Raw genomic sequence first — 25,609 nt, 5'->3', positions numbered from 1 at the left:
GGAGCAAGTATGGTGGGTCCGACACACCGGTGTCAATGTGTTCTTTTTTCCATTTCCAGGAGTGTATTTATCTTTGATCGGAGGGAGTGTGCGCGAAACCCAGTCGGTAAAGATCTCGGGAGGGGACTTGGACGTGAAGACGATAGAAGTGACGGCAAGAGTGCTAGGGAGGCTTAACGACTACGGAGAGTATCGATAGGGTGTGTAGCCCGAGCACACGGGGCGTACTTCGGTGGCGGATAGTAAAGGCAACATACACTGAACAGCCAGAACATTATGACCATCTACGTAATAGCCCATATGTCCACCTTTGCCACAGGTAACAGCGGCGACGCGTCACGGCTTGGAAGCAATGAGGCCTTGCTGTGGCGCTGGAAGGAGTTGGCAGCACACGGCACATACAAGTCACCTAATTTCCGTAAATTCCTGGGCGGGGGCGAAAAGTTCTGACGCCACGTTCAGTCGCATTCAAGCGTGTTCGATCGGTTTCACGTCTGGTGAGTTGGAACCGTCACTGTGTTCCTCGAACCACTCCATCACACACCCGGCCTTATGACACGGTACATTATCTGGTTGAAAAATGCGCTGCCTGCGGGAAACATAATCGTCACGAAGGTGTGTACGTGGTCTGAAACCAGTGCACGATACTCCTTGGCCGTCATGGTGCCTCACACGAGCTCCATTGGGCCCGTGGACGCCCACGTGAATGTTACTCAGGGCATAATGGAGGCATCCCGCAGTACAGTGACAAGGTGTGTTCCCCCGTAAGACGACGGATTCAGTCCCTCCCATCGCCATGATGAAAAGTGTAACATGATTCATCGGACCATGCAAGGCTCTTCCACTGCGCCAGCGTCCAGTGCTGATGGTCAAGCGCCCATTTCAGTCGTAGTTGTCGATGTGGTGCTGCTGAAGAGACCCATCGGCTCATTATTAGACATGTTCGATGCACTGTGTGTTCAAACACACTTGTACTCTGTCCAGAGTTAAAGTCTGATGCTAGTTCCGCCACAGCTATCTGCCTGTGATGTTTTACCAGTCGGCCCAGCCCCGGACGTACGACATCAGGCGGCAACCCACGACGTCTGGGCGTTGTTTCAGCTCGGTTTCGCAACATGTTGAAGAGGCTCACTACAGCACTCCTCGAACACCAGAAAAGTCGTGCTGTTTCCGAAGTGCTCGTCCGGAGCCTTTTGGCCATCACAATCTGACCACAGTCAAACACATTCTACACACGGATAGCACGCCCACTGACACTACATGGACCGTGCGTGAGTCTGTCTAGCTGTCATTCCTCGCCAGGTGGCGCGGCTATCAGCTCGACGAGTTTATATCGGTAGCAGGTCGGTGTCCATAATACTCTGGCTAATAGTGTAAATTGATCATGGTGCAAACGCCCGGGCAGAAGGAGGACATTGGTCGTTAGTCTCCGTGGGAAGCAGCTCCATTACACTTACTCAGAAGGACGCCGGGGGCTGCGGGCTTCTTCAACCCCGTCTTTGTGGCCTTTTTACTGGCGGCTGATTAACTTTGAAAAATTTCCTCTCTCTTGATTTGATGGTAAAAGTATAAGAGTATTAACGATCAGATCGCGATCGCTGCTCAGCCTTCCTAGCTTGAAGTGCCACTAATGTGCACGTTTCTGAAGCGTGTTTAATTTGAGTGTTCCTTTTTTCTAAGACTGCTGCTGTGCGGATTGTGTATATTTTTTTTGGACGGATTATTTCGCGATGTGTTTCCTTAATGGTTTACTTCTTGAGGAAATTCTTATGATAGTTTATTCCTTTAGCGATGAACTTCGTAAACACACTTGAATACTGACTGCGTTACATGTGGGTGCACGAGTTGTATTTAATCACGCTGGAGCCCCAAATTATTGTCACCATCCATTTGCCATTTTACCACCTTTGGACGGTTCTGTACGAAGTATTCATTGTACTCTTAAGGTATTTCAGTGAACCGTCCCAGAGTGTTTGTTGCCTTGTCGATCAACCAGCATTATGCCAGCATTCGCAATTGTAGCTTCCATCAGTAATTAATTATCGTCTCTTTTCTTTAACAATTGTAAGTTCCATCAGTAATTAACTATCGTCTCTCTCCTGTAATGTGTCTACAGGTTTGTTTAAGTTTGGCAAGAGTACTGGGCTAGGCCTCTGTATAAATTAATCATCATTTGTATGATCTTGTTATCTGGCAGCATGTTGCGCCAATCTTTCATGGGAGGAGCATTAACCCGTGATTAGCGCCTGCCTTTTACTTAGTACGTTTTGCCTTGTTTAGTTTTGAAAAGTTCACTGTACCTTCCTGGTATTATAACATGAACATTACATTCTGTTCTTTTGTCATCTGAGAGAACGTCACTCTAACCTTGTAATTACGGGCTTCCGAGTGATTTATCACAGTATCTGTCTTGCAAAATTTCTTTGCGCACGTAATTTGGTCAGTGAAATAACTGCCGTTACCCTATACTTTCGAATGTGATTTCACCAGTGGGTTTATTGCGGGACTATGTAATAAGTTTGGATGCGCCCCAACTTAACTATTTGTTATGATTTGAAGTTTAAAGGAAGTTGTCAGATTTCTGGCGTTGTGCGCTCTTTATTAAAGGTAACTGAATGTTACCTGCGATGTCAGTAAATGTTAATTAGTGTGAAGATCTGATTGTGTCTACGTTCTAGAGAGACGGAGCCTGTGGACTTGGAGTGTTCGCCTGTGAGGCGTCCCGAATTCTCTGGCGACGTCGGGGGATGTCGCCGGCCACTGGGTGGCTTGTTTATCAGCAGTCTGTTGTGTGTGTCAATGCTTTTCCTCCCGTTAGGATATCCCTTTACTAGTAATGTCTCTAAAGTAATGTTCTCTAAGCCAAACTTTGACATTTAATAATTCGTTTAGCTAAGTACTGATGCGTGTGACCAATTTGTTCTGAAACTATAATTAATGTTTTCTAGTAACTTTCCTTAACGCAAGCACAGGAACTTGATTATTTATTCAGACAAGTATTGAACTCTTTAAATAATTTATTTTAAGTCAAGGATTAATAGCAATATAATTTTCTATAAAACAAACATTTGTGTGACTCTTTTAACATTCGATCCAAACAGGGTTAATGTCAAACTTCCTGGCAGATTAAAACTGTGTGCCCGACCGAGACTCGAACTCGGGACCTTTGCCTTTCGCGGGCAAGTGCTCTACCAACTGAGCTACCGAAGCACGACTCACGGCCGGTACTCACAGCTTTACTTCTGCCAGTACCTCGTCTCCTACCTTCCAAACTTTACAGAAGCTCTCCTGCGAACCTTGCAGAACTAGCACTCCTGAAAGAAAGGATATTGCGGAGACATGGCTTAGCCACAGCCTGGGGGATGTTTCCAGAATGAGATTTTCACTCTGCAGCGGAGTGTGCGCTGATATGAAACTTCCTGGCAGATTGAAACTGTGTGCCCGACCGAGACTCGAACTCGGGACCTTTGCCTTTCGCGGGCAAGTGCTCTACCAACTGAGCTACCGAAGCACGACTCACGCCCGGTACTCACAGCTTTACTTCTGCCAGTACCTCGTCTCCTACCTTCCAAACTTTACAGAAGCTCTTCTGCGAACCTTGCAGAACTAGCACTCCTGAAAGAAAGGATATTGCGGAGACATGGCTTAGCCACAGCCTGGGGGATGTTTCCAGAATGAGATTTTCACTCTGCAGCGGAGAGGTCACGAGTTCGAGTCTCGGTCGGGCACACAGTTTTAATCTGCCAGGAAGTTTCATATCAGCGCACACTCCGCTGCAGAGTGAAAATCTCATTCAGGGTTAATGTCATTTATAATTCTTTCAGAGGAGAGATCAATGTCCTCTACTAACTTGTCTGAATACAATGTTTAATAAATGCAATTAAAGAATTGGTTGGGCCGCTAATGATGTTCATTACCTTCTTGTCCCAGTCCTTCCGATCACATGGAAACTAGGCACGGAATTCATGTATTAAGAAGAACAAAAATGTTCAGGAAAATTCAGGAATACAGAAATAAATGTCAGTTGGGAATGAGACACAAGGCGAAATGGAAACTTGAAAAATGTGAAGAAATCGAAAAATAAATTATTGAGGAAGAGCCGTAAGATCAAAAGTAGAATGTGAGTTCCACAGTTAAATGAAGAGGAGCCTGATGACGTTATAGAAAAAGGAACAGGAATCGGCATGGAAGAGACAGGGGATTCAGTGTTAGAATCATAATTTAAAAGAGCTTTGGACGACTTAAGATCAAATAAAGCATAAAGTATAGATACCATTCCATCGGAATTTCTAAAATAATTGGGGTAAGTGACAACAAAAGGACTATTCATGTTGTAAAATGTACGAGACTGGTGATATACAAGTACAGGGCGTCCATAATTAAAGTTCCAGTTTCAAAACGCTGTAGAAAGAGAACCACCGGTCAGAATGACGTCAAATTTGAACTGAATATTCTTGACGGAGGGAAAAACGGTATGGTAACAAAAACACCGAAGATTTGACCACCAGATGGCGCTAAAAGCTTTAGAATACACACACCAGCAGACGCGCGGCACACGGCTATTCCTTATTTTGCGTCCAGCACGCCCACCATGAAGTATTGCGTGCTGCTGGTAAGCTCTTATACAAGGATGTGCATCAGTAGCCCTGCAGAGATTCTGAACTTTCAAGGGAATGAAAAAAGGCGCTAGTCCGACGTCTTCTAAAGGTCCAAGGAAAATGACCACAATATTGGAAAAGACAGGTTCTTTTGAAGTGCAGTGTGGCAAAGGGAGGAAAGCATTTAATCTGGCGTCTGTCGAAGCTGTGGTCACGGCATTGCAGGTGGGTTGGAACGATGGTGTGCAAATGTGGAGTGCGCTGTGAATCGCCCCAAAGTTGAACATACCTGCGAGCCCGGTGCATAAAATCCAGAAACACATCGCAAATTGCGAACCATATAAAAGCACATACATTGTGATCAGGAGTTGCTTCCAGCTGACCTGCCACCATGAGAGACGTTCGCTTGGAATTTGTTGCTAGCATGGAAGTGGACAATGAGTGGCCATGAAACATTATGAAGACACACGAAGTGCATTTCCACCTCCGATACATGTCAATACACAGAATTCCAGAATATGGGCACGGAAAATCTGCAGACACATTTCATTTTGCACACTGTGATTATGTGGTGCGGATTGACGGCTGTTACCCGAACCGACGCTGATTTTTCTCGCACCGTCGTCTTTCCAACTCTTCAACAGTATGAATGTGTATCTTGGATCATTGTTAAGCGAAAAGGCGCTCTTCCGCACATCGCATAGTCAGTGAATCGGCCGCTGCAGAGGCATTTCGAAAATGCTTGAGCTACCAACCGTCATTCCCCCACAGTCTGGGCGTCCAGATCACCTGACCTTAATCAGTGTGAGTCCTGGCTGTGAGATTATCTGAAACATGTTGTGTCCAGTGCTCCAATTACGAGCGTAGCTCAATTAAAGGCACGCATTGCGCAACGCACTCTGAACATGACCACCCCAGAGAAAGTCGATCTGATGTGGAACATGGTGTTTCTCGATTGCAACTTTTGACAGAAAACGGTTGACAGCATGCTGAACATGTTTTGCGCCAGTCTCAAGTCATTTAGAAACCGACGTCATTTTGCTTTTTATGCGCTTTTGGCCTCGGCACTGTAAAAATCCGATTTTTCGCGTCCAATGTAATACCACCTTACCGTGATGGATCAGCTTACTGGCAGTACCACAAGTATTGACTGCCAAACTTGTGCAGTCGTTCACATTGAACAATACGACTGGTGTAATATGTAATTCAAATCATAGCCGTCGTATTGCGATTTATCTGTCATTTGTAGCGATCCCGTTTACGGTAAGACGATTACAGTGCCCCCTATGTACCACGTATAAATAAAATTTTCTTTAAAGATTTTTATTTTTTTAGTTTTATTTTTCTTTCTTTATTGACGTTTTCCTCTGCCCCAATAATATGCTCTTCAAATTCGTGTCATTCTAAGCAATAGTTCTCTTTCTATAACGCTTCGCGGCTGGTACTTTAATTGTGGACATTCTGTACCTTTGGATTTCCGGAAACACATCATACACTCTGAAGATAGAGCCGAAAAGTGTGAGAATTATCGCGAAATCAGCGTAACAGTCCATGCCTCCAAGTTGCTGGCAAGAATAATACACAGAAGAATGGAAAGGAAAGCTTAGGATCAGTCAGGGGACGCAGTTTTGCTTTCGGAAAAGTAAAGGCGATAGAGAGGCATCTCTGACGTTGTCGTTGGTAATACATGCAAGACTGAAGAAAAATGAAGACACGTAAATAGGATTCGTCGACTTGGAAAGAGCGTTCCACAATTTAAAATTGTGCAAGATGTTCGAAAGACTAACAAAAATTGGGATAAGCTTAGGGAAAGACTGGTAAAATACCAAGGGGTAACAATAAGCCTGGAGGACCGAGAAGGAAATGTTCGGATTAAAAGGTGTACAAGGGAGGATGCAATCTTTCGTCCCTCCTGCTCAATCTATTTATCTTAGAACTAATGACCGAAATAAAAGTAATATTCAAGAGTGGGATTAAAACTCAAATTGAAAAAAATATCGTGGTTAAGAGTCGCTGATTACATTGCTGTCCTCAGTGAATGTGAAGAAGAATTACAGGACCTGTTGAATGAAACAATCTAATGATTACAGAATATGGATCGAGAGTAAATCGAAGAAAGACGAAAGTAAAGAGAGGTAGCAGAAATCAGAACAGGGAGGAACTTAACATCAGAATTGGAGATCACGAAGTAGCTGAAGTTGAAAATTGTGCTACCTGGGAAGTAAAATTACACATGATGGACGGAATAAGGACATAAAAAGCAGACTAGCACTGGCAGAAAGGGCATTCGTGGCCAAGAGATGCGTACCAAATGTCGACCTTAATTGGGGAAGAAATTTCTAAGAATGTACGTCTCGAGAACAATATTGTATGGTAGCGAAACAGAGACTGTGGGAAAACCGGAACATAAAAGAAATGGAACGTTTGAGATGTGGTGATATAGACGAATGTTGAGAATAAGGTGGACTGATAAGGTAAGAAATAATGAGGTTGAAGAAGAAGAAGGAGGTTGAAGAAGAAGAAGAAGCATTTTCACGACGACGGCAGAGTTCCGCAAGCGGCCGTAGCCGCGGAAGGACTGCGGTCCATGATCTGTCGCGGGGCGCCGCGCTTCCCCCACCACCCAGCGCCGCCCTTCCCCCACCACCGGCAGCGGACCGCTCGGAAGCACCCAGATGGAGGCTGCGGGAGAGGGGTGGAGATTGTATAAAGTCGGCATCCGTCAGAGAATCAGACAGCAAGAACGACTGAAGATGGCAAGAAGTTGGCTTACCGAAATATCGCCCCTTTTGGACGTCGCTACCCGGCTGAATACCCGAGAGATTTTCAAGATTTCTCTACGCTGGGAAAACCTCAGATCACACAATAAGGAGGTTCTCCACGGAAGCGGCGACGAAACGAATATATGGGAAACACTGACAAGGAGAAGGGACAAGATGATAGGACATCTGTGAAGACGTCATGGAATAGCTTTCATAGTACCAGAGTGAGTTTAAAGAGTAAAATCAGTAAAGGGAGACAGAGATCCGAATCCATCCAGCAGATAACTGAAGACGTAGATTGCAATAGATATTCTGAGATGAGAATGTTGGCACATGAGAATAATTCGTGGCGGGGCACATGAAACCAATCAGAAACCGCTTTTGATGCCGGAACTGGTAGCATGTTTTGAAAAAACGACGTTGGATCACAATGCAGCTGTTGATTTTAATTATCATTATTCAAGCAAAAGCTGCTGTCTCACCGTCTTCGATATATTACCAGAGAAATAACAAAACTGATGAAAAAAAAGTGGGTCATGTGAGTAGGAGTACAAAGTGATCTGGCTGGGATTGCTAACTGTTGTGTCTAGACAAGACAGCCTAGACACAATGAGAGGAAGCCGAAAGGCACGCGCTTAAACTCACGCAGGCTGGCGTGAGGTCTGAAACAGGATACGTAATGAATGCTATAAAGAAAAGTACTTAGCTTCTGGAATACTTAACTTTAATCCACATTTGTAGAACATCGCACTTGATGATAAATTAATAGAATCTCAATATCAATTAAATACGGCGCCTTGCTAGGTCGTAGCAAATGTAGCTGAAGGCTATGCTAACTATCGTCTCGGCAAATGAGAGCGTATTTGTCAGTGAGCCGTTCCTTGCAAAGTCGGCTGTACAACTGGGACGAGTGCCAGGGCGTCTCTCTAGACCTGCCGTGTGGTGGCGCTCGGTCTGCTATTACTGACAGTGGCGACACACGGGTCCGACGTATACTAATGGACCGCGGCCGATTTAAAGGCTACCACCTAGCAAGTGTGGTGTCTGGCGGTGACACCACACTAACAGCGTGTGCAAGTGGCGTGTAAGGGAAATGTGTCCGATAATCTAGTGCTAAGCGTAAACAAATGTACTTGTGTTAATTTTAATTATTCCTCCCTTTGTGGACATTAAGCGTAAGTCTTCATGTTGCACCTTAAAGCTTTAGCCTTCTTTCAGCAGGTGGTCTTCAAAATTGGAATCTCCTTTCCTAAGTTCTAACTTTTCTGGTGTTCCTTCTAACGGGTGGATATTTCCGTGCCAGACTGGCTTATATAGATTTTGTCACAACTAAGTGTAATTTTGTATATTCCACTCTTTTCCAAAGCTGAAGTGCTGTCTCTATCATTGGGAAAAAGTGTCCACTAGTATTGTACACATGAAACGATGTTTTAAAGTTCTTGGATTTAAGTTTTTTGACCAAGTTCGGAGACACTTTTCCTAAATATGGAAACATGCACCATTTACTATTTAAAACATTTGATCCCACAAAAATTCGCAGCGACCTACATTTGTCTTTTTACCTGAAGGTTGCGTAACAGCAGAAAAACGGTTTTTAAAGCAATAAATATTGTACAATATTGCACAAGTGTCAGGTGTGTTTTCTAGTTCATAGTGTATAGAGTATTCTACCAAGAACCAACAAAAATCAATTAATTCAACTGATTAGAGCATAAACAAGGTTCTATTGTTGCTAGAAACCCAAATTAATGAAATTATGAGTAACGCAAAAGAAAAAAAAATCGTTTACTGTAGTGCTCACGGGTAGCTGTACTAACACGACCACCTACGCCGTCAGCTTTCTTTTGGTGTAGCAAGGAATCAGACTCGGTTTTGCATTATATCCAACCTCAGCAATATTGTACATCATAATTTAACTTCAACCGCAAATTCTTTTCTGAAAGTCTGTTGATTGTGAAACTTCTTGGCAGATTACAACTGTGTGCCCAACCGAGACTCGAACTCGGGACCTTTGCTCTTTCGCGGGAAAGTGCTCTACCATCTGAGCTACCGAAGCACGACTGACGCCCGGTCCTCACAGCTCTACTTCTGCCAGTATCTCGTCTCCTACCTTCCATTCTGTTGATTGTCTTGTGTAATTCAGCTTCCCAGATTTACGGCTTAAGGTTCAGCTGTATTCCCTAATAACGTATGTTTCGAATACGTCACTGATCTGTCATTATTTATAATATTCATATTTATATTATGATAACGATTTTGGAGTTATACCACCTTTTGTTGAGACGTCCTTACGCCTGTCGAAGTAAGTCGGACTACTCAAGTGGTATACACATACACCGAGGTGACAATAGTAATGAGATACCTCTTGATATCGTGTCGGACCTCTTTCTGCCATATGTAACGCAACAGCTCGACGTGACATGGACTCAACACGTCGTTGAAATCCCCCGCAAAAGTACTGAGCCGTACTGCCTATATGGCCATCCATACCGGCGAAAGCGTTGCCCGTGTAGGATTTTGTGTGCGAACTGACCTCTCGATTATGTCCATAAATGTTTGACGGGTGGCCAAGCTCGAGTTGTCCATAATGTTGCTCCAAATAATCGCGAACAGTCGTGGCCCGGTGAGATGACCCATTGTCATTCGTAAAAATTCCATTGTTGTTTGGGAACGTGAAGTCCACGAATGGGAGAAAATGGTCTCCACGTGACGGAACATTCCATTCCATTCCAGTCCAGTCCACGTAAACGCAGCCCATACCACTGTGGAGCGACCACCAGCTTGCACAGCGCATTGTTGATAATTTGGGTCCATGGCTTCGGGGGATCTGCGAACCTTAACATCAGCTCTTACAAACTGAAACTGGGACTCATGTGACCAGGCCACGGTTTTCCAGTCGTCTAGGGCCCAAAGCGATATGGTCACGAGCCCAAGAGAGGCGCTGTAGGTGGTGTTGTGGTGTTAGCAAATGCACTCGCATCAGTCGACTGTTGCCATAGGCCATAAACGCCAAATTTCGCTGCACTGTCCTAACGGGATGCGTTCGTCGTACGTGCCACACTGATTTCAGCGGTTATTTGGCGCACTGTTGCTTGCCTGTTTACGCAGAGAACTCCACGCTGTTCTCGGTTTTTGAGTGAAAGGTGTCTACCAGTATACTGTCCGAAGTGAGAGGCAATGCCTGAAACTTGGTAATTTCAGCACGATCTTGACACTGTGGATCTCGGAATAGTGAATCCCCTCTGTTAAATGCCATCCGACGCCTATAATCAAGTCGGAAACCTTTCCACATGAATCACCTCCGTCAATCCATTGCTCTTTAATACCTTGTACACGCGATACTACCGTCATTTGCATGTTTGTACACCGCTGTCCCATGACAATCGTCATCTCAGTGTACCAGTGTACAAGATGCACTGTGAAAGCGTGTGTTTCACGAATTCACATCCTTTTCTTCATTCTAGATAACAATCTGAGTCTTCTCAGTCAAAAAATCCCCAGTCCAGATATATATACACTACTGGCCATTAATATTGCCGCGCCACGAAGATGACGTGCTACAGACGCGAAATTTAACCGACAGGAAGAGGATGCTCTGATGTGCAAATCGTTAGCTTTGCAGAGCTTTCACACAAGTTTGGCGCTGGTGGCGACTCCTACAACGTGCTGACATGAGGAAATTTTCCAACCGATTTCTCATACACAAACAGCAGTTGACCGGCGTTGCCTGGTGAAACGTTGTTGTGATGCCTCGTGTAAGGAGCAGAAATGCGTACCATCACGTTTCCGACTTTGATAAAGATCGGATTGTAGCCTATCGCGAATGCGGTTTATCGTTTCGCGACGCTGCTGCTCGCATTGTTCGAGATGCAATGGCTGTTATGGAATCGGTGGGTTCAGGAGGGTAATACGGAACGCCGTGCTGGATCCCAACGGCCTCGTATCACTAGCAGTCTAGATGACAGGCATCCTATCCGCAAGACTGTAACGGATCGTGCAGCCTCGTCTTGATCCCTGAGTCAACAGATGGGGACGTTTGCAAGACAACAACCATCTGCACGAACAGTTCGACGACGTTTTCAGCAGAATGGACTATCAGCTCGGAGACCATGGCTGAGTTACCCTTGACGCTGCATCACAGACAGGATGCGATGGTGTACTCACTACGTACCTGGGTGCACGAATGGCTAAACGTCATTTTTTCGGATGAATTCAGGTTCTGTTTATAGCATCATGGTGGTAGCATCCGTGTTTGGCGACATCGCGGTGAACGCACATTGGAAGCGTGTATTCGTCATCGCCATACTGGCGTATCAGCCGGCATGATGGTATGAGGTGCCATTGGTTACACGTCTCGGTCACCTCTTCTTCGCATTGACGCCACTTTGAACAGTGGACGTTACATTTCAGATGTGTTACGACCGGTGGTTCTACCCTTCCTTCGATGCCTGCGAAACCCTACATTTCAGCAGGATAATGCACGACCGCATGTTGCAGGTCCTGTACGGGCAATTCTGGATACAGAAAATGTTCGACTGCTGCCCTGGCCAGCACATTCTCCAGATCTCTCACCAACTGAAAACGTCTGTTCAATGGTGGCCGAGCAACTGGCTCGTCACAGTACGCCAGTCACTACTCTTGATGAACTGTGGTATCTTGTTGAAGATGCACGTGCAGCTGTATCTGTACACGCCATGCAAGCTCTGTTTGACTCAATGCCCAGTCGTATCAAGGCTGTTACTACGGCCAGAGGTGGTTGTTCCGTGTACTGATTTCTTAGGATCTATGCACCCAAATTGCGTGAAAATGTAATCACATGTCAGTTCTAGTCTAATATATTTGTCCAATGAATACCCGTTTATCTTCTTGGTGTAGCAATTTTAATGGCCAGTAGTGTATACTCGAATGATACGATAAGTGCATATGCGAGTAGTAACATAGAAGCAATAACATAGCCGGCTTGTGTGGCAGAGTGGTCCTAGGCGCTTCAGTCCGGAACCGTGCTGCTGCTACGGCCGCAGGTTCGAATCGTGCCTCAGTCATGGATGTGTGTGATGTCCTTAGGTTACTTAGGTTTAAGTAGTTGTACGCCTAGGGGACTGATGACCTCAGATATTAAGTCCCATAGTGCTTAGAGCCATTTGAAGGATTTTAGAACCATAACAAATACTTTTCGCTACACAGTACATTCTGATCGGGTTGGCTTTAGGTGATGCAATAATTGTGAACACCAGTTGCTGAGAGAGAGAGTTTATTGACCAGTTGGGAAGGGAGAGGTGCCAGCGAAGCCGATGGTCGTCGAAGCCGTGAGACGAGGTGCAGCGGGCGCCTAGCCCACCACGTAGTAGGGGTAGCCGTAATAGTAGACCTGCTCGCTGGGTCGCAGCGTCTCGCGTGCCTCAGCCGGGAAGGCTACAGGCACAGGCAGCGGCAGCGGGCCGGCCAGCGCGGTCGCCACGGCGGCCAACAGCAGCAGCGCAAACACCTGCCGACAAAAGAAAAACGATCTCAGTGATAGTGTTGTCTCTGTATGAGGGGAACACGTGGCAGAATATTAAATGGATAGGTATAACAACTAGAGTAAGCACAGCATCTGCGCAGCGCAACCGCGTGAGTGGAATTCGTTCTTCGCCGCTCGCTTTGCACCCGGTGCGGGAGCACGTGTCCAGCAGTTCCTTCCCTCGCTATCGCATGAGTGGAGCATCGCTGAGTATTGGGAAACAGGCGAGTGGCTCAGCCACGCGGTGAGGAAACTTGGGCTCTACACAGTTGCGTTAAAGTGTAACGGCACTAACGCGCCGGCCGCTGTGGCCGTGCGGTTCTAAGCGCTCCAGTCCGGAGCCGCGCTGCTGCTACGGTCGCAGGTTCGAATCCTGCCTCGGGCATGGATGTGTGTGATGTCCTTAGGTTAGGTAGGTTTAAGTAGTTCTAAGTTCTAGGGGACTGATGACCACAGCAGTTAAGTCCCATAGTGCTCAGAGCCATTTGACCCATTTGAACCACTAACGCGCCCCGAAAGCGTCGGAATGCATTTAGAATTATATTTTCTTGGAATGTAGTCGAACTAAGTCGGGTGATGCTGCGGGAATTAGATTAGGAAATGAGACACTTAAAGTAGTAAAGGAGTTTTGCTATTCGGGGAGCAAAATAACTGATGATGGCCGAAGTAGAGAGGATATAAAATGTAGGCTGGCAATGCCAAGGAAAGCGTTTCTGAAGAAGAGAAATTTGTTAACATCCAGTATTGATTTAAGTGTCAGGAAGTCGTTTCTGAAAGTATTTGTATGGAGTGTAGCCATGTATGGAAGTGAAACATGTTAGATAAATAGTTTAGACAAGAAGAGAATAGAAGCTTTTGAAATTTGGTGCTACAGAAGAATGCTGAAGATTAGATCACATAACTAATGGGGAGGTATTGAATAGAGTTGGGGAGAAGAGGAGTTTGTGGCACAACTTGTCTAGAAGAAGGGATCGGTTGGTAGGATATGTTCTGAGGCATCAAGGGATCACCTATTTAGTACTGGAGGGCAGCGTGGAGGGTAAAAATCGTAGAGGGAGACCAAGAGATGAATACACTAAGCAGATTCAGAAGGATGTAGGCTGCAGTGGGACTGGGAGATGAAGAGGCTTGCACAGGATAGAGTAGCATGGAGAGCTGCATCAAATCAGTCTCAGGACTGAAGACCACAACAACAACATTATGATTCTGAAGAAGATTTCAGGGAAAAAAATCAGACAATTACAAAGGTATGTCGGTAAATTCAGGCAAACTGCAAAGATCTTAATCGATTAATGGATTTCAAGCAAACTTGGTACACATGTTACTATCTGCCAACAAATAATGTGGGGGTAAGAAGCAGCAACCGCCTACTGCAGTGAGCGTGATAATGTGGAGAAAGAATGGTGGAGGGGGGGGGGGGCAGATGGACAGATAGAGATGGAGATGGATGAGATAGTGACAGATAAGTGGAGGAGAAGATGGACAGAAAAGACTGCTAGAGAAAGGGAGAGGAGGAGATCAACAGGAGATCAACATAGAGAGAGAGAGAGAGAGAGAGAGAGAGAGAGTGGGGGCGAGAGGAGGAGATGGACAGTGAGAGAGGGAGGGGGAAGTGGACAGTGAGAGGGGCCAGGAGGCAACAGAGAGTGGGGGAGGAGGAGACAGAGAGCGGGGAAGGAGATAGTGGGGGTAGCAGGAGATTTGACTTCGGAGAGGTGGAGAAGGACAGAGGTGCAAATGGACAGAGGGGGGAGGAGCAGCTGGACAGAGAAAGTGGGGAGTAGCAGATGGGCAGAAAGAGTGGCAGGAGGAGGTATGCAGAGAGCAGGGGTGGAGGAGCCTGACAGAGACAGGGGGTGAAGGCGGTGGTGAGAGAGGAGAGTGGAGGAGACGAACAGAGATACGCTGAAGGAGGAGCTGGTAGAAGTATACACAGGTAATGCTGCGAACTCAGTAATGAATGCAGCTGAGGTCATCAGCTTAACTGTGGAACTGTAAATATTCGTGAATGACTAACTGATAAAATGACTGTCGCCTTTAGTCTGGAATCAAATTTTAGAGACTTTCTTTACCCCTACTACTTCTTCCGCTCAACTGCTCCTTCAGAACCGAGTTAACGAATTCTATATGCTGCAGCAGATGTCCCAGTAAACTATCCCCTCTTTAAGAATACGTCTTCCATAGACTCTTTTCATAACCTATTCTTTCTAGTATTTATTCATTTATAATTTTATCTGTCCGCTTTTTTTTTTTAATTCTTTGAAAACATCATATTTCGAATTCTTCCAGCTTGTTCTCCTCCAGAAAAAGCTGCAGAATCTTGTACATAATCGTTGATTGTTGGTCTTCCATGACCTTCCATCCACAACAATATAATGAATGTCCGCATAGCGTTACAGTGCCGTAGCAATACGAAACATTGACGATGGACCATACTAGAAGAGTTACCCACTACCTGAGATCTATTTCCTCTAACTGACTGACTGGAGCAGTGTGAGCAGCTTCACCTCCAGTCAAAGTGTGCCTGCCCACTAGGTTCCTAGACTTACCATAGATGAGTAATTGATCATTTGTGTTACGAATAGTAAAGACCAAAACAAACGAAGGTGTGGAAGCCTTCTATCCACCAACCTGTCGTGTAGTGACGTGTGGGAATAGTGCAGTGGCACTTCTGAAAATTTCTCGATAGACTTCACATTTTGTTAGCCTCCTTAGAAATACAGAAGCTTTTCTCTTAATCCCTGTTACTACTAAAAAGTTACTTAGCCTACAGGTTCTCATTTTAGGCTACAAACAGAATATCTCAATAAATGTTAAAACAGAACAAACGACAGTAAATTCGGTATTGGACGTCTCACCGATTCCAACATTTCATTCAGTCCTTCCTGAACACGTTATACTACAGATGTGCTGACAGAAACCCTGCACAGAGAAGAGATGGAGCAAAATTCACCAAATACGAAATACTGTTTACGATTTTTGCAATAGCCAGAGAGGTTATTTAAATCACTCGGAATGCAGGTCTCAGGCAGTGTAACGTATAGCGCTACGTGGACAACGGAGAAAGATATATAAAAGTATATTGTCTTGGAAACATCGCTATAGCGCTATTGTTTTGTTAGGATGGCCATCGGTTCCAGCAAAACTGCTTCGTTCATTACTAAATGTTACTTTCTCAGATGCTATTAGCTGTTTTTGGTGCTTATTTGGGATCAAGGCTCGATAGAATACGTCAACAGCGTCTGTTGTAGTAACACTAGACTAAGCAAATTTACCTATAAAGCAGAATATTAGAATTGCTATAAATTGGCGAACGAAACAGAGAGCTCAAAATCAGGAAAAGCTACAACACATATTCAGATAATAAAACACTACGCCAAATTAATGAAAAATTGTCGATTAACAACGCTTCAGCGATTTAATCAGAAAAAGGCAACAGTCTATTCACCATCAATAAAAACGACTGTATACAAAAATACCAAATGTTAGTGGTAACTTAAATATTCATTATAAAAACAGTACGAAAATAAAATCCTGATGTTGTATTTCTCCAACTTAGGGTTACAAATTAATCGACTTACGATTTCTGAGAAAGTCATAATCAGATGATTATAGTGAAACGAAAGAAAAAAAGGAACCCTAAAATACTAAAAATCTAAATGATAAACTCAAATCAACTTCGAATACAGCTACAAGCACTGTGCAGCATGGATGGTCAATGCAAATTAAAATATTGTGTAGTGATGAAGAATATTGAATATGCAATGTAGTGGCACAAGTATCAGCAGTATAAATTCGTCAAGGTCACCACACAATTAAAATGCCTACATCTGCCAACTGACAGTAGCTCCTTCATGTACGATGAACGTCCTTAATATTACTCAACTCTCTCAAGGTATGAAAGCGCCAGGGAGTAAGTTTTCACGGTACACCTTGAGATTTTAAGGGATTTAGACCCATAAGGAATGGAACTGGTAGGGCCTACATCGTTTATCGAGACAAGATCACTCTACTTATGTTATCAGAAGCGGTACAGGAACAATGATTTGATGGGAGTTAGGAGCGGGTGAGATTGAAATAAATTTACATGAAATTTAGCACACAGGCAAGCGTTGACCTGCACACGCTGCTGAACAATGAAACGGAGGAATAGGTCAAGTAAGGTAGACTTGACATTTTACGCATCCCTGTCTATTCAAGGTGCCTTTGTCGCCAGCCACTGAAATAAGCATATTATAATTAGTGGACGTTTCGTTAAACACCATGTAACATGTTTGAAGGTTGACTGTGATGAAGTCGGTTCATTCTCAATAGCGTTGTTGAAAACAGTAAGAAATTTGAAATTATTTGGGCTATTAATAGTATTATCTCAATTGCTTTACACCCGTCAATGGAAATGTTCTTTGAATTCCCTCTTTGTTTATGTCTCAATGTTATGCAAGCCACAGGAGAATTATTGCTCTACAGGATCACAGAAACTGTTAACAATTCATTGGCAACACAGTGGTGTCTTTTAAGCTCATGCGGAGTATGGCATCTACTTAAACTTACGCGGAGCTGGTTGTCAACCGATACTGCAGCCTACTGTGTTGCGGGCTAGTCGAACTTACCTCTGCAGACTGCGGTTAGGGATCCGATACAGCGAGCGCTGCAGTGGGGAGTAAGGCGTATCATATGACTCACTGGTGGCCGCTAATCCGGAAAGCTATTCAGCAGAGCTTCTGCGAAGTTTAGAAAGTAGGAAAGAGCTTTTGACATAGGTGAAGCTGTGAGGGCGAATCGTAACGCGTTTCTGGATAGTTCAGTAGCAAGAACATTGATCGCGAAAGGCAAGGTTCCGGTAACAGTACTGCACGCTACTTACCAATACTTCCTCTTCTAGATTCAGTAACATCAATACAAATATCACTCATTAATACACAAGCATTTACGAACATCATGCAGAACGCTTGTCTGACATCCGATACACAGTTGTGGGCAGGAAATAACTACACCACCACTTCATCATAGGAGAAGTTTGCAGAATTATCTCTGTCAGTGAAAGCCTGGTGTATAATCTACTCATAGTGTTTCTAATAACAAGCGTTTGGCTATGTAAAATGGAGAAAGATGTTAGAAATTCTGAGGAAAATAGGGGTAAGACATGCGGAAAGACGAATAATATACAATATGTACAAAACCCAAATGGGAACAATGAGACTGGAAGACGAAGAAAGAGGTGCTCAGATTTAAAAAGATGTAAAGTAGGAGTGTTGAGTTTCACCCATACTATCCAATCTACACATCGCGTAAGCGATAATGGAAATAAGAGTGTTTCAAGAGTGGAATTAAAATCCAAGGCGAAAGGCTGTCAATGAGAAGATATCCTGATGAAATTGATATTCTCATAGAAGGCAAAGAAGAACTACAAGATGTGTTGAATGGAATGAACAGTTTAATGCTTATAGACAGCGAGAAAATTAGCATCAAAATTTGGGATCACCAAGTAGACGAAGTTAATTCTTGTACCTAGGCAATAAAATAACCCATGACGCACGGAGCGAGGACGACATCAAAAGCAGACTAGCACTGGAAAAGAGGGTATTCTTGGATAAGAAGCCTATTAGTATCCCTTAATTGAGGAAGGAATTTCTGAGAACATACATATGGAGCACAGCAGTGTTGGTAATGAAACATGGGCTGTGGGAAAACCGGAACAGAAGAGAATCGAAGCGTGTGAGATGTGGCACTACAAAAGAATGTGGAGAATTCGGTGGACTGATAAGACAAGAAATGGGAAGGCTCTCAGCAGAATCGGCGAGGAAAGGAATGTATGAAAAACACCGACAAGAAAAAGGTGCAGATGATAGGACATCTGTTAAGACACAAGGAAATAACCTCCTTGGTACTAGATTGAACAGTAGAGCTTAAAAACTGTAGGGAAAGACAGAGACTAAAACACATCCAGCAAATAAATGGGGAAGTAAGGCGAGCACTCAGACGAAGAGGTTGGCACAGGAGAGGAATTCGTGGAGGGACGCATCAACCAACCAGAATGGTGATGATCCAAATAAAAAAGCTGCTACAGATAGCACTGAAAATCTAAACAAGGACCCTGGAATAGATAACATACCCTCAAAATCATTCAAAGCCGTTGGAGAGCTAGCCGTGATAAAACTATTCCAGTTCGTATGCTAGATGTATGAGACAGGCGAAATATCCGTAGACGTCAAGAATTCCCATCAAAACGACGGTAAGAGCAAAGAGCAAACAGATGAGAACATTACCGAGGAATCAGTTTAAAAGTCACGCTTGCAATATACTGACTTGAATATTTACAGAATAATGGAAAAATTGGCAAAATCCGACGCGACGGAAGATCAGTTTGAACCGAGGAGAAATGAATGAACACGTGAGGCAATACTGATCGTACGACGTGTTTAGAACGAGAGTTTGAAGAAAGGCAAATTGTGTTTATACAATCTGTAGATTTAGAGAAAGTATTTGGCAACGTTGATCGAAGTACGCTCTTTGAAATTCTGTAGTTGGCAGAGATAAAATAGAGGGAGCTGAAGAGTATATACAACTATTACAAAAACCAGACTGCAGCCGAAGCACGTGACATGGAAGTGGTGGTTGGGAACGGAGTGAGACAGAAGTTGGTTCGAGTAATGATTCTCCACTTGAATTTAAACGCCACTCACGTTTAAACCATGGGGACTCCGCAAGAAGCTTATGTGTCTGAGTATCTACGTCCCGCAGTCACACATAGAACTGACAACGTTGCCTTGATCTACTCATCGCGAAACCTTTTCTATTCCTTACTAGTCCGAGAATACCGTGCACACGGCCTCATCTTCCGAATCCATCTTATCGCTCCTGCATGCTTCCTCTACCAGCTGGAAAATTCTTTCAGACTGCTTCCTCAGATTTTTCAAACATCTTCGTAAAACCCATACATCCCGTAAACTCTAAGATCGAAATCCTACTGACTCTCTAATGCAATACTGGGTTGCTGCCGCGGCTACGCCAACATATATCACACTTCACCCCTCACATCCTCCATATCCTATCCCTGCCTCCCTCTCGACATCTACCAGATATAACCCTAGTCTTATACTCATCACTTAGAACCAATACCTCAACCAGCCTCCGAACCCACACTCGCTCCATCCTCTTGCAGCCCCAAGATACACATTCTACTCCCCAGCGCTACATCATTACACCACTCTCAGACATAGCAGTCTATTACATTCTCCTATTCTTCCTCATTCCTCTATCCATCCTTCCTACCCACACACCTAGAGCTGACTTAACCTGGTCTTCTCAAAAGTATCATCATTATCATCATCATCATTTTAACACCAGCACGCTTTCGCCAACTATGTGCTGTAGTAGATAATAAAAGCAAACATTTTTATTTCTTTTAATCCTATTAGTTTCACATAATCTACTTGAAATCTACAACTACATGTACTGCATTTGACTGAAGAGCAGCAAGGATATACGGCATCCAGCACGCTCCGAAGCCCTGCCCACCTTCCCGGACTCCCCAGTGTGGGTGCAAAGAAATTATCGACAGACCCATGTTTTACCGTCTTTTATGATACGTTCATTAGTTCTGCGTCGTCGCTGATTTAACCTAGCGACTCACGAGCAACATGTATTCGCCGTTGCTTTTGTTCGAAATTTAGCAATTTTGGAACAAATTTCGCTGTTATGCTTTTCATACCCGCAGTATCCGAAAAAATTTCATGGCATGAGCCAGCTGATATGCCGACATCATCAGCGACTTCTCTGATTGTGATTCGGTCATCGTTCATAATCATTTATTTCACTTCTTCCACGATTTCGTCTTTGACTATGTGCTGGAGAGTCCATCGCACTTGTCATCATCCACGTCTTCATAGCCTTCATTGAGATGCTTCGACCGCTCGTACATCCTTGTTTTACTCATAGCGGACTCACAAAAAACAATATTTAACGTTTCTACAAGTAAACATCCTATATGTGTAACACACAATACAAGAAAGTACAACAATCGTGTTACTTTTTGAACACACCTCATACACAGTCACACTTGCTGCCGAAAGGCAGGCGTTGGTGCATAAAACCTCCGAGACTTGTCTGTATCGTTCTGTTACATGCTATGTACTGTACGCAGCACTTCTGTCATCCATTTGAAACTGTTGCCTCAGGGGAACTGAAATTTCGTTCGAGGTTTATAATACATTTATTTTTAGTTGAATCGGCATTTGTTTCTGAACGACCTGATCAGTTCCTCACAGTTATAGTACATGGGGAATTCGAATCTGGTGGAGATGTAGCAAGCGCTCCTGTGTTCTGAATACCGACGATGTGTTTGCTATACATGACATTACACACATATAAGTAATTCACCGAAGGAGCTGCATTTAGTGATATAAGACGCGTCTTACGTCAAAATGCTGATATCTCAAGCCTGTTTTACATGAGCGACTGTGTTGACTAAATCGACTGCTTGTGGTGAGTGAGCATCGTGCGCTAGCGAGTAAATCAGCCGCCGACAAAGCCACGAGTGAGTCGGTGACGTCACTGACTGATTGATTGCGCCCAGTGCGGAGCTGTAAAGTTCTGTGTGTGATGAAGACTGCGAACGTTCTAAACAGGGAACGGTTCCATCATATATTAACATCGCAAGTTAACCGACTCTTGACAGTCATGTTCACAAACGTTGTGGTAGAGGACTTCGTGCTTTTCTGTCTTACTAATCTTCGTCTTGTTGTACGCTCCGTTTTTGTGATACACTGCTTAAGACTGCATTAGGACTTCATTTTTGTCCTATGTATGTTCACACAAGAAGGACCAAATATGTAAAAGCAAAAAAAAATATTTTATTTTTTACAATACCTTGAAAATAAAAATCCTACACTTATTTACACAAGAACATAAATAGAATTTTTTTTCAACAGTGATAGTGACAGCTGTTCTGAACGAAAAAAACAACATATTTTTATATTACTTGGCACTAAAAAGGTACTACCGGTATGTAATTACTTGTAAATATTGCACGAGGTGATTTTATTTATATTCAACTTTGAATCCATCAGGAACCATCGTGCACAGTGAGTGTAGACAGTAGGGAAGGAGTGGCACTCAGCAGTCAGTCGCAATTCTGTTAGGATTTATTATTATTGTAAATCTAGATTTTGGCTATAAGTAGCCATCTTCAGTGCAGTTTCTTTACAATTCAACAAACTCGCGGCTGTTCATGTCACCACATTGGCGGAAAGACAATTTTTGTATGTTTTCTCTAGAAAATAAATGTTGATATTTTGAAATGTTTGAACGACAATTTTCGTATTCTTTCAGTTCTCAGCAGTGTGGAGACTTTGCCATATCACCTTTGTCAAGAATGCTCACTATGAATTTCGCTTTCGTCTTTAACAAAATATGGTGTGATTGCTAGCTCGTGTATTCTGCTGTTACTGTATTTCAACCTTTTGTTAGAGCAGTCCGTCATAACCCACACTTCCACCGTTCGGTAGTGGGCTAAGCTGCAGACAGCACTCAGAACACTCACAGTTCTGAGTCCGATGTGTAGGCACAAGTGACCACTAGCGACAAACGAGCCTAAATTCGGAACTAAACACACTAAGGACGTTGCAGTAGGTATAACTGGCACAATTAGTCAACAGAGACAAGAAAGTAGCTCGTGTGAAAGGACCTTTACAGATGGGGTACAGTAGACGTAAACAGATAATGTGATTAGCTGATTGGACAACATGATTGTGGAATAACAGCGATTGATATAAAATTAACTTAGTATTAAGAAAACAGTCTTAATCGGGTTTTTTTATTTATTTAGTGCCGACCGGATTCAGTCCATCGCAGGGGCCATCTTCAGGGTGAACATGTGAAATTACAATACATATCTTAGACAACCATCTTATAAGAATGGATTACATAAATATAATGTTTTACCCGCTGGTCGACTGCTGGTGGCGTCACAACGTGTGGCAGGAGACTGTAAAGAATTTACCTTATGCCTGAGTTTATATAGCAAGCTATGAGCACGTAAGCGTAAGCAACGCCTCCGACGGTGACCGATGGTGGACGTCTAGGCTTAAAAATTGAAGTATAAATATAATTTGTGTTCAAATGGTTCAAATGGCTCTGAGCACTATGCGACTTAACTTCTGAGGTCATCAGTCGCCTAGAACTTAGAACTAATTAAACCTAACTAACCTATGGACATCACACACATCCATGTCCAAGACAGGATTCGAACCTGCGACCATAGCGGTCGCACGGTTCCAGACTGTCGCGCCTAGAACCGCACGGCCACTCCGGCGGGATCAATTTGTAAAGTTTACAACGCGATTAAGACTGTTTTCTTAATACTACGATAATTGGGTGCTGACGAGTACTGATGAAATGAGTGGTTCGAACGACAGCAATGTCAAGGGTGCCCATTTTAAGGCAACTCTAAAAATGGGCTGAGCAGGAGTTAGGGAAGAGATTGGAAATCGTATTAGTAAAGTGAATGGGAATATTAGGTACTGCAAGATGACTGAACGTTCGTTCGTAGATCATATGTAGGGGGAAGGAAGAAATTAGGGCTAACCGTCCCATCGACGACGAGGTCTTTAGAGACGGAGCACAAGCTTAGACTGGAGAAGGAAGGGAAGGGAAATCGGGCATGCCCTTCTCAATGGGCCGGCCGGGGTGGCCGAGCGGTTCTAGGCGCTACAGTCTGGACCCGCGCGACCGCTACGGTCGCAGGTTCGAATCCTGCCTCGGGCATGGATGTATGTGATGTCCTTAGGTTAGTTAGGTTTAAGTAGTTCTAAGTTCTAGGGGACTGATGACCTCAGAAGTTAAGTCCCATAGTGCTCAGAGCCATTTGAACCATTTGAACCTTCTCAATGGAACCACCGGCCCTTATGCGGTTTAGGACAATCACGGAAATTCTAAATCTAGATGGACGGCCGGTAGGTAGGAGGTACTGGAGGAAGTAAAGCTGTGAGGACGGGGCCTGAGTCGTGCTTGGGTGGCTCAGTTGGTAGAGCACTTGCCCGCGAAAGGCAAAGGTCCCGAGTTCGAGTCTCGGTCCGGCAAACAGTTTTAATCTGCCAGAAAGTTTCGGCCGGTGATTTGATCAGCCGTCCTCTGTTAGAAATGTAGCACATCGCTTTTTTTTTAATTTTCCTTTTTTATCGGAAACGTGGTACTTGCAACACTAGTACGAGCGATATATATATTGTGAGGCTGCGTCATGTCGCAATAACGTGGACATCGGAAAATGCCTTGAACAGCAGTGTATGAATGAATGATACAATGGAAAATCGTCTCCCTTCCCCCGACGAGAGATACTCACGAAAATCTTCATAGTGCAGCGATGAGTCTCGAAGCGGGGACTTGCTGGAGACTGGCCGGTGCCTTGGCCTTATATACGACGCCGGAGGTCGTCCTAGACGTCTAGGCCAAGGTCAGAGCGGCTAGATCAGCCGCGTCGGTTACCTAACAGCGCGCAGCTGGCACGATCCCCGCGTGTGGAGTCCCCAAGGCCGTCAACACTGCCGGCGACGACAGGGGGCGAGGAAGCGCTGCATGGAGTGGCGCCAGCGCGTGCAGCGGAGGCCACGCCTGCCTAGGTGTCTGTCTCTGTCCCTCTCCTCTTTCCACCTCCCACGCGTTTTCTCCCACCTGTCACCGTGTCAACAGGAATCTTTGCCCACTGCTCGTTTGTGATGCTACATCTACATCTACATACATACTCCGCAATCCACCATACGGTGCGTGACGGAGGGTACCTCGTACCCCAACTAGCATCTTCTCTCCCCGTTCCACTCCCAAACAGAACGAGAGAAAAATGACGGCCTATATGCCTCTGTACGAGCCCTAATCTCTCTTATCTTATCTTTGTGGTCTTTCCGCGAACTGTAAATTGGTGGCAGTAAAATTGTACTGCAGTCAGCCTCAAATGCTGGTTCTTTAAATTTCCTCAGTAGCGATTCACGAAAAGAACGCCTCCTTTCCTCTAGAGACTCCCACCCGATTTCCTGAAACATTTCCGTAACACTCGCGTGATGATCAAACCTACCAGTAACAAATCTAGCAGCCCGCCTCTGAATTGCTTCTATGTCCTCCCTCAATCCGACCTGATAGGGATCCCAAACGCTCGAGCAGTACTCAAGAATAGGTCGTATTAGTGTTTTATAAGCGGTCTCCTTTACAGATGAACCACATCTTCCCAAAATTCTACCAATGAACCGAAGACGACTATCCGCCTTCCCCACAACTGCCATTACATGCTTGTCCCACTACATATCGGTCTGCAGTGTTACGCCCAAATACTTAATCGACGTGACTTTGTCAAGCGCTACACTACTAATGGAGTATTCAAACATTACGGGATTTTTTTTCCTATTCATCTGCACTGATTTACATTTATCTATATTTAGAGTTAGCTGTCATTCTTTACACCAATCACAAATCCTGTCCAAGTCATCTTGTTTCCTCCTACAGTAACTCAACGACACCTTCCCGTACACCACAGCATCATCAGCAAACAGCCGCACATTGCTATCCACCCTATCCTAAAGATCATTTATGTGGATATAAAACAACAGCGGACCTACCACACTTCCCTGGGGCACTCCAGATGATACCCTCACATCCGATTAACACTTACCGTCGAGGACAACGTACTGGGTTCTATTACTTAAGAAGTCTTCGAGCCACTCATACTTGGGAACCAATCCCATATGCTCGTACCTCAGTTTGCA

General features: G+C 44.4%; 1 long non-coding RNA gene and 1 other non-coding gene across 2 annotated transcripts; one reads left to right on the top strand and one right to left on the bottom strand.

The window, feature by feature from the left end:
• Positions 1-12,594: 12,594 nt before the first annotated feature.
• Positions 12,595-24,297, bottom strand: LOC126475131 (uncharacterized). The gene is made up of 2 exons (XR_007586674.1): positions 24,199-24,297; positions 12,595-12,845 (listed from the first exon to the last, which is right to left on the bottom strand). It is a non-coding gene; the product is annotated as an uncharacterized LOC126475131 (long non-coding RNA).
• On the top strand, positions 23,865-23,939 carry Trnas-cga (transfer RNA serine (anticodon CGA)). Its single transcript has one exon. It is a non-coding gene; the product is annotated as a tRNA-Ser (tRNA).
• Positions 24,298-25,609: the final 1,312 nt, after the last annotated feature.

The sequence above is a fragment of the Schistocerca serialis genome, chromosome 4 (assembly GCF_023864345.2).
Source record: "Schistocerca serialis cubense isolate TAMUIC-IGC-003099 chromosome 4, iqSchSeri2.2, whole genome shotgun sequence".
In the NCBI taxonomy this organism is placed as follows: domain Eukaryota; kingdom Metazoa; phylum Arthropoda; class Insecta; order Orthoptera; family Acrididae; genus Schistocerca; species Schistocerca serialis.
Note: the sequence above shows the minus strand (reverse complement) of the source record. Positions and strands in the feature narration are given on the sequence as shown.